The 6,752-nt window shown below is 43.8% G+C and overlaps 1 long non-coding RNA gene across 2 annotated transcripts in view; it reads left to right on the forward strand.

The window, feature by feature from the left end:
* Positions 1-5,976: 5,976 nt before the first annotated feature.
* Positions 5,977-6,752, forward strand: part of LOC132592554 (uncharacterized) — a 29,466-nt gene continuing 28,690 nt past the window's right edge. For both annotated transcript variants that reach the window (XR_015951655.1, XR_015951654.1), the window contains exon 1: positions 5,977-6,045. This is a non-coding gene — a long non-coding RNA (uncharacterized LOC132592554). The remainder of the gene's footprint in view (positions 6,046-6,752) is intronic.

Raw genomic sequence — 6,752 nt, forward strand, 5'->3', positions numbered from 1 at the left:
GAATAGCAGCATGTCCTCTCGCCGCAGTTTTACTTTGAAATATCACTGGGGTGAGCGAGTCTTTCAATTGCACAGTGAAAAAATGCAAACTGCTGAGCCAAGTCACACCCAGCCACATTACTTTGAAACTCGAATCAGATACAGAAAACTTTGGATCATTAGGTAGCAAAGCTTTTAAAAACCCCGCAGGTGCTACTTCCCCTGCCCCTCTCCAGTTACTGTTAAAAATGTTTATTGAAATGTCCATCAGGATACAACAGCAAGTAAAATAATCCTTTGTATAAAATAATCACTGATGGGCGTAAAAGGGAACTGATACGTCAACCAGATGATAACCTAGAAATTGCATTGATCACCACAGTAATGATTAATATCCTTTCCCTTTGAACATCACTTTTAGCCCTTTTCCATTTTTCAAATACTCTACTATTGAGCTGTCCACTATTCCACCCCCCAAATCTGTTTTCTCTTCCTTGAAATCTTATCTAATATTCCAGTCATTTTTGAACATGACATGAGAGGGGAGTACTGGTAAGTCTTAGCCCTTTCCTGCTCTGCTCTTCCCAGATAGAAAGTAACATATAATCTGGTATAATGCTAGTCTTATCTGTATCCACGACTCCTTGAATCAACTTTCCAGGCCCAAAGAGGAGTTTCTTGCAAGAGATGAAAGCAGCATGGGAAACCAACAAAGATGCTTCGTTTCTATAGAAACAGCTTCCCAGCAGCTCACTGCAATCTTAACTGCCAAGGCAGGGTCCTCTCTGCTGCCGCATAGTGGCCCCTGCTGATAATAATAATAATAATAATAATAATAAATTTTTATTTATACCCCGCCCTCCCCAGTCAAAAACCAGGCTCAGGGCAGCTGACACCAACAGAACCACAATAAAACATAAAAACAATTAATTAAAATATAGATTAAAATACAGTATTAAAATTTAAAGTGCAGCCTCATTTCAAGTAGGCCATAAGTGGCTGACACCAACAGAACCACAATAAAACATAAAAACAATTAAGTAAAATACACTCCTGAGTCTGCTCATGTGTTCTTCTGCTTGTTGCTGAGTCTTAGAATCGTAGAATTAGGGTCAGAAGGGACCACAAGGGTCATCAAGTCCAACCCCCTGCAATGCAGGAATCTTTCACCCAACGTGGGGCTCGAACCCACAACCCTGGAATTGAGAGTCTCATGCTGCACTGACTGAGTGGCAAAACGGTGACACCAGAAGAGCCCCAGGGAAAGACAGGACTCGGAGCTGAGGGAGTTGATGTGGTGTAGTGGTTAGAGTATTGGTCAAGCACCTGGGAGACCAGTTTTAGCCATGAAACACACAGGGTGAACTTGGGCCAGTCACAGTTCCTCAGCCTATCCTACCTCACAGGGTTGTTGTGAGGATGAAATGGGGAGGGGGAGAATCATGTACACCACAACTAGAGCAAAAACAAAACAAAACAAAAAAACTGATGTGATATTATTCAACTACAAATTGTGTCGGTAGTTTTAAGTAAATGGGGCCCACAGATCTAGACTTAGGGCATGGTGCTGAGGGGACAGGGTTTAACCCTTTGCCCCCACGTGGCTACCAATTTGCATAGCTGTCAAGTTCTCCTTTTTTAAAAGAAGGGAAATTCCCTTATGCTGAATAGGCTTCCTGTGAGAAAAGGGAAAACTTGACAGCTATGAATCTGGATCCCCTCACAGCTGATATTTGCAGTGGTAATAACATCCCATCGACCATGGCTCTTAAACAGGAAGATTCCAAGGGTTTGGGTTGCATTGCTTCACATTTCGGTGCACAGACACAAGTTATCTGCGTTACCGGACATGAAGTCAATAAATCGTTCCCTGACTGCTAACAGCTGAGAAGCAATCTCAGGGAACTGCTCCTAGAATGACAAGGAATGGGCAAGAGTTTTGCAGCTTCCCCCCATCTTTTCATCTGGAACTCAGACAAAAGATGTTAAGGGTAGGTGGTTCCACCGTGTTCCCCATCCATCATGTTGGGTATCATCACCGAAGGTGCTTCCTCACAAGGCTGCTTTCTCCAGCACTGACACCATTGTTCACTTATTTATTAAAATCCAGGTGATGCTTTTCTCAAGCTATTCCCCTCCAGTGTTTTGTTTTCCCTGTTGTCATCTCAATGGTTTTTTGAAAATGCTGCTCTGTGGCTGTTTCTAAGCTTTTGATCTAGTGCAACTGCGGCAAAATCCTTTCAGGCAACACTCCATAAATGCAGAATTTTCCATTCTGCCGTTCTCCAAGTCTGCTGCTTTACAAACCTCTCAGAGGCCAGTGGGAGTCAGTTCTGGACTCTTCCAGAACCCTTCTCCTGGCTTGGGGAAAGAGCAGTGGGACTCTCTGACCTCCATGAGACATCAGTCCCCATCCTTTCCCAGCTGGTAGGAGGGAGAAGGAGGTGGGGCCTTACTTCCACTGCACACCCTCCAAGTGTCCCTATTTTTCAGGGACAGTCCTGGATTTACAGAAGCCATCCTGGTTTCTGATTTGGTCCCCAAATGTCCTGCTTTTCCTTAGGATGTCCCTATTTTCATCAGAGAATTGTTGGAGGGTATGGAGTTATGCGACCCCTGAGCCACGTGAAGGCAGCCCTAGAGGGAAGTTTCTTTAAAATGTTTAATGCTTTATCATGTTTTTATATATGTTGGAAGCCACCCAAAGTGGCTGGAGCAACCCAGTCAGATGGGCAGGGTATAAATCATAAAATGATGATGATGATGGAATAGGATGTCCCTATTTTCATCGGAGGAATGTTGGAGGGTATGCCACTGTCATCATATTGGGCCTTGAGGGCAATGATGCTCAGTGTTTCTTTATTTAAGAGAATTTATATACATGGCGGAGGGGGGGGACAGAAAAGAGTTTTGCTCAGAATCAGGATTTCCTCCCTTTGCTCCATCTTTTCATCCCCCTCCCCTTTCTCATCCTTGGTTTGGAGAGAGGCCTTGAACTGTGCTAGCAGAATCTCTTTCCTTTTTCTGTCTCCTTTCTCCAACGCATATTGTGTGCAATTGGTAGCGGCTGTGATTTTTACAACTGAAACTTGGAATTAGGAGGTCAGAAGAGCCAGAGGCTATTTGGGGGGGATGGCGGGTGGCAGCTGTTCCCACATGTTGGATTTCTGGAAAAAAATAATAATGTTATATTTCACATATATGCTCGCATCCTAAACACATTTTCTTTGAAATGTTGAATTTGATGGAGCAACTTGCACATAAACATGCTTAGGAATTGGCAGCTTATTTTATTTTTCAACCAAGAGTCTTGTCACACCATCATTCTCCAGTCTCCAATCACAATTTCTTGGAGCAGACAGAAGTGTGTTTCCCCCTGACAGATCAACTGAATATATGTCTACTAAGAAGCAAGTCCCATTGAGTTTTGTTGGGTATAGAATTGTAGCCTATGTTTCACACATCCCTCATTTCCTGTCACCACTGAGTGTGCATTTAGCACCCAGAACACCTTGAGAGGCATGCTTAAACCACAAATTCCATGACTCCCTGACAGGTTTGTAGGGCCAAAATTCTGATCTCATAACACATACTTTTATTTATTTATTTGAATATTTCAATTACACTTCCTCCCCAAAGATTGTTCAAGGAAGCTAACAACAACAACAACAAAAATCCAACCATCCTTCTTTCCATCCTTCCAGCATCTCAAAATGTAGTGGATTGTTAAACCCTGAAGGAACTTCCAATAAGTCTGAAATCCATACAAAATATGCCCCCTGTTCCCTTTGCCTGAATGAAAAAGATGCAAAAGAGGACAGGGTTCCTGCGCCTTTAATCGTTGTGTAGAAGAGGGAGTGTTGTGCAAGCTACGCCTGCTGAAATCATCTCACTTCCCTCTTTTTCATACAACCACCATGCCCTAATGCCTATTTGCCATCGTCTGAATGACCCCCATCTCCCTCAGATGCTCATGAACAGATTATGCTTTTGAATTATGGTGCTGGAGGAGACTCTTGAGAGTTCCATAGACTGCAAGAAGATCAAACCTCTCCATTCTTAAGGAAATCAGCCCTGAGTGCTCACTGGAAGGACAGATCCTGAAGCTGAGGCTCCAATACAGTCATACCTCGGGTTGCGTACTCGGTAGACCCGGAAGTGTTTACTTCCGGGTTCTGCCGTGCGCACATGTGCAGAAGCGTTCTATGCACTTCACACGTGCACAGAAGCACTCTATCAGCGCTTCGCGCATGCGCTAAAACACCGCTCGGGTTGAGTACTTTTCGGGGTGTGAATGGCACCCCAGAACAGATTGGGTACTCAACCCGAGGTAACACTGTATTCTGGTCACCTCATAAGAAGAGAAGACTCCCTGGGCACAAGGAGAAGGGGACGACAGAGGACGAGATGGCTGGACAGTGTTCTCGAAGCTACCAACATGAGTCTGACCAAGCTGCGGGAGGCAGTGGAAGACAGGAGTGCCTGGCATGCTCTGGTCCATGGGGATCACGAAGAGTCGGACACGAGGAGGAGTGTAGGCCTTGGTGACAGGCCTTCCGAAAAGGAAAAAGGAAGGGGAGGAGAGTATGAGGAGGGAGTGCTACAGATCCTCACCCACAAAAACAGGGGGAGAAGGGCGGCTATGAGAGAGAGCTCACTGTCAGTGGCTTGGAAGAGAGCTTCGGTTCTCTTCCCCATGCCAGGTCTATCAGCAACTGAGCCCGTAGGCAACTGCCCTTCGTTGGTGACAATAAAGAAAGGCATTTTGAAAAATACATTTCCTTCATGGGACCACACGTGGGAGAGCTTGAGCTACCTGTAGGTTCTGGCGGCATCAACGGTTGTCAGGTGAACAGAAGATTGAGAACATGCGTGCCAAAAGAGCTTTGAACTCTTGAAATATGCTTGGGGTGATTAGCACTCAACAGAGCCAGTGCATTAGTACAGTGCAAAAGGTAAACATGCTTGTTTTGTTACCATTGGAAAGCAGCCCATGTTGCATCTGGCGTAGGTACGTAGTCTTGCCTAATGGAAGTCTCTTGTAGTCTCTTGTAGAATGGCAATAAATGTTATAATCTTGGAGCTCTGGACCTGTCCAAGTGTGGCTGCACAGTGTAATGCACTAACTATTTATGCATTATGTACCAGGCTTCAAGCACACATTATTATTATTTTTTTGGGGGGAGCTATGTCACATTGGCCTGCAGAAACCCAGTCTTTGACATGTTTTTCTTATGGAGCTTCATACGGCGCTGTTCTTGTGCCACCTTCTGGCTAATATCTGCACTGCTATTTAATATAATTTTTCTGTGTTGACCTTAAAAATAAGCAAGCTGTACCCTCTGAAGATAATGTGATGCCGCCTCTGTGTTATTTTTCAGTGATCAGCGAGCACCGTAAATGGAAACGGCAAAATTCTGCACTCGGTTAAACTTTGAGATTTTTGCCGCCATCGGAGCAAGCGCATCAGCATGGGAAAGTTTAGCCTGCACAAGTCTAGCCCATTTCAGCCCATAGGTAAATTAGAAATAGGTCACATGCTGAGTTTATATTTTGACATGCTGCAAGTAACCCACTCGTAGGGTTTTGTGGTGTGCTGTGTCTCAAAACTATATTCAGAATTGGGAACTGATGCTTGTGATTTGAAGCCGGTTCATTATGGGTTTGAAGTCTGTATAGGATCAATTTTTCTTGGGGTTGCCCCATGCTGAAAATGTTGGGTGAACAAACCTTTATTTTTGTCCCTCGCATCATTTTTTTTCATGGGATAACTAGGATCAGTCATGGCATGCTGCTCAGAGAATGTGGGTGGCAGTGAATGCTTTTCATAAAGCAGAAGAATGTCCAAAAATCCCTTATGCCTTTTGAACTGACTATCCAGATGGCATCCTGACATTTACTTTCCAAAACAACAACGTTGCTCTAGGGTTGCTGTTAACTACTGTAACAGCCAACAAAGGCTGAATACACATTAACATTTAAAGCAAACAAACACACACACCCCCAAAGTCATCAGAACTTTAGTTTCACCTTCCCGGAGCTACAATTTCCAGCACCTCTAACAAGGTACAGTTTCTTTTTCAATGGGGTGTGTGTGTGTGTGCTTTAAATGTATGGAGAGTACACAGCTACGGTGTCACTCATAACCAGTTCTCAAGAATGGGCCATTTAATCCACACCTGCATCCAGTGGCCAATGCTGAATGCTCCCATTAAAGTTAATTACATAGTGTAGACTTCTCAGCTTAAAACAAGACCAATAATTAGTTATTTTGAAATGACTTCCATGTGGTTTAACATCAAACAAGGCAAGGAAATTTAGTGAAGAGTCTCGGGGTTTTTGGGAATGGCAGAAAGGCCGGAATGAGTTTGCGTCATTGCTGCATTATATACAACAATGCACAATGACTCAAGTATTTTTACAAAATCTAAGGGGTGCCCATTACATGAATCATGCTTAGCTTGACTTCATAAAGAACATGTACCCTTATCAAGCTGCAATTCTGTATGCCTATATATCTGGAAACTAATGAATGAGCAATCACTCTAGGTGCTTTCTTTCAATTATCCCAGCAGCTGAGAAGTGGTGAATAGCACTGGTTGGATTCAGACAGCTACCGGTAGCTCGTGTGTGCACGGTGGGAGGGAGAGATAAATAAAATCCAACATGTAGGTGCTCTGTTATAATCTCCTGATTCATTGGAATGAAAACTATTATGATTTCAATGACTTTAAAGAACTCAGCTAACCCTGAGAACTTCCTTTTCAGAAGAA

The sequence above is a fragment of the Zootoca vivipara genome, chromosome 8, assembly GCF_965207765.1.
Source record: "Zootoca vivipara chromosome 8, rZooViv2.hap1.1, whole genome shotgun sequence".
Lineage (NCBI taxonomy): Eukaryota > Metazoa > Chordata > Lepidosauria > Squamata > Lacertidae > Zootoca > Zootoca vivipara.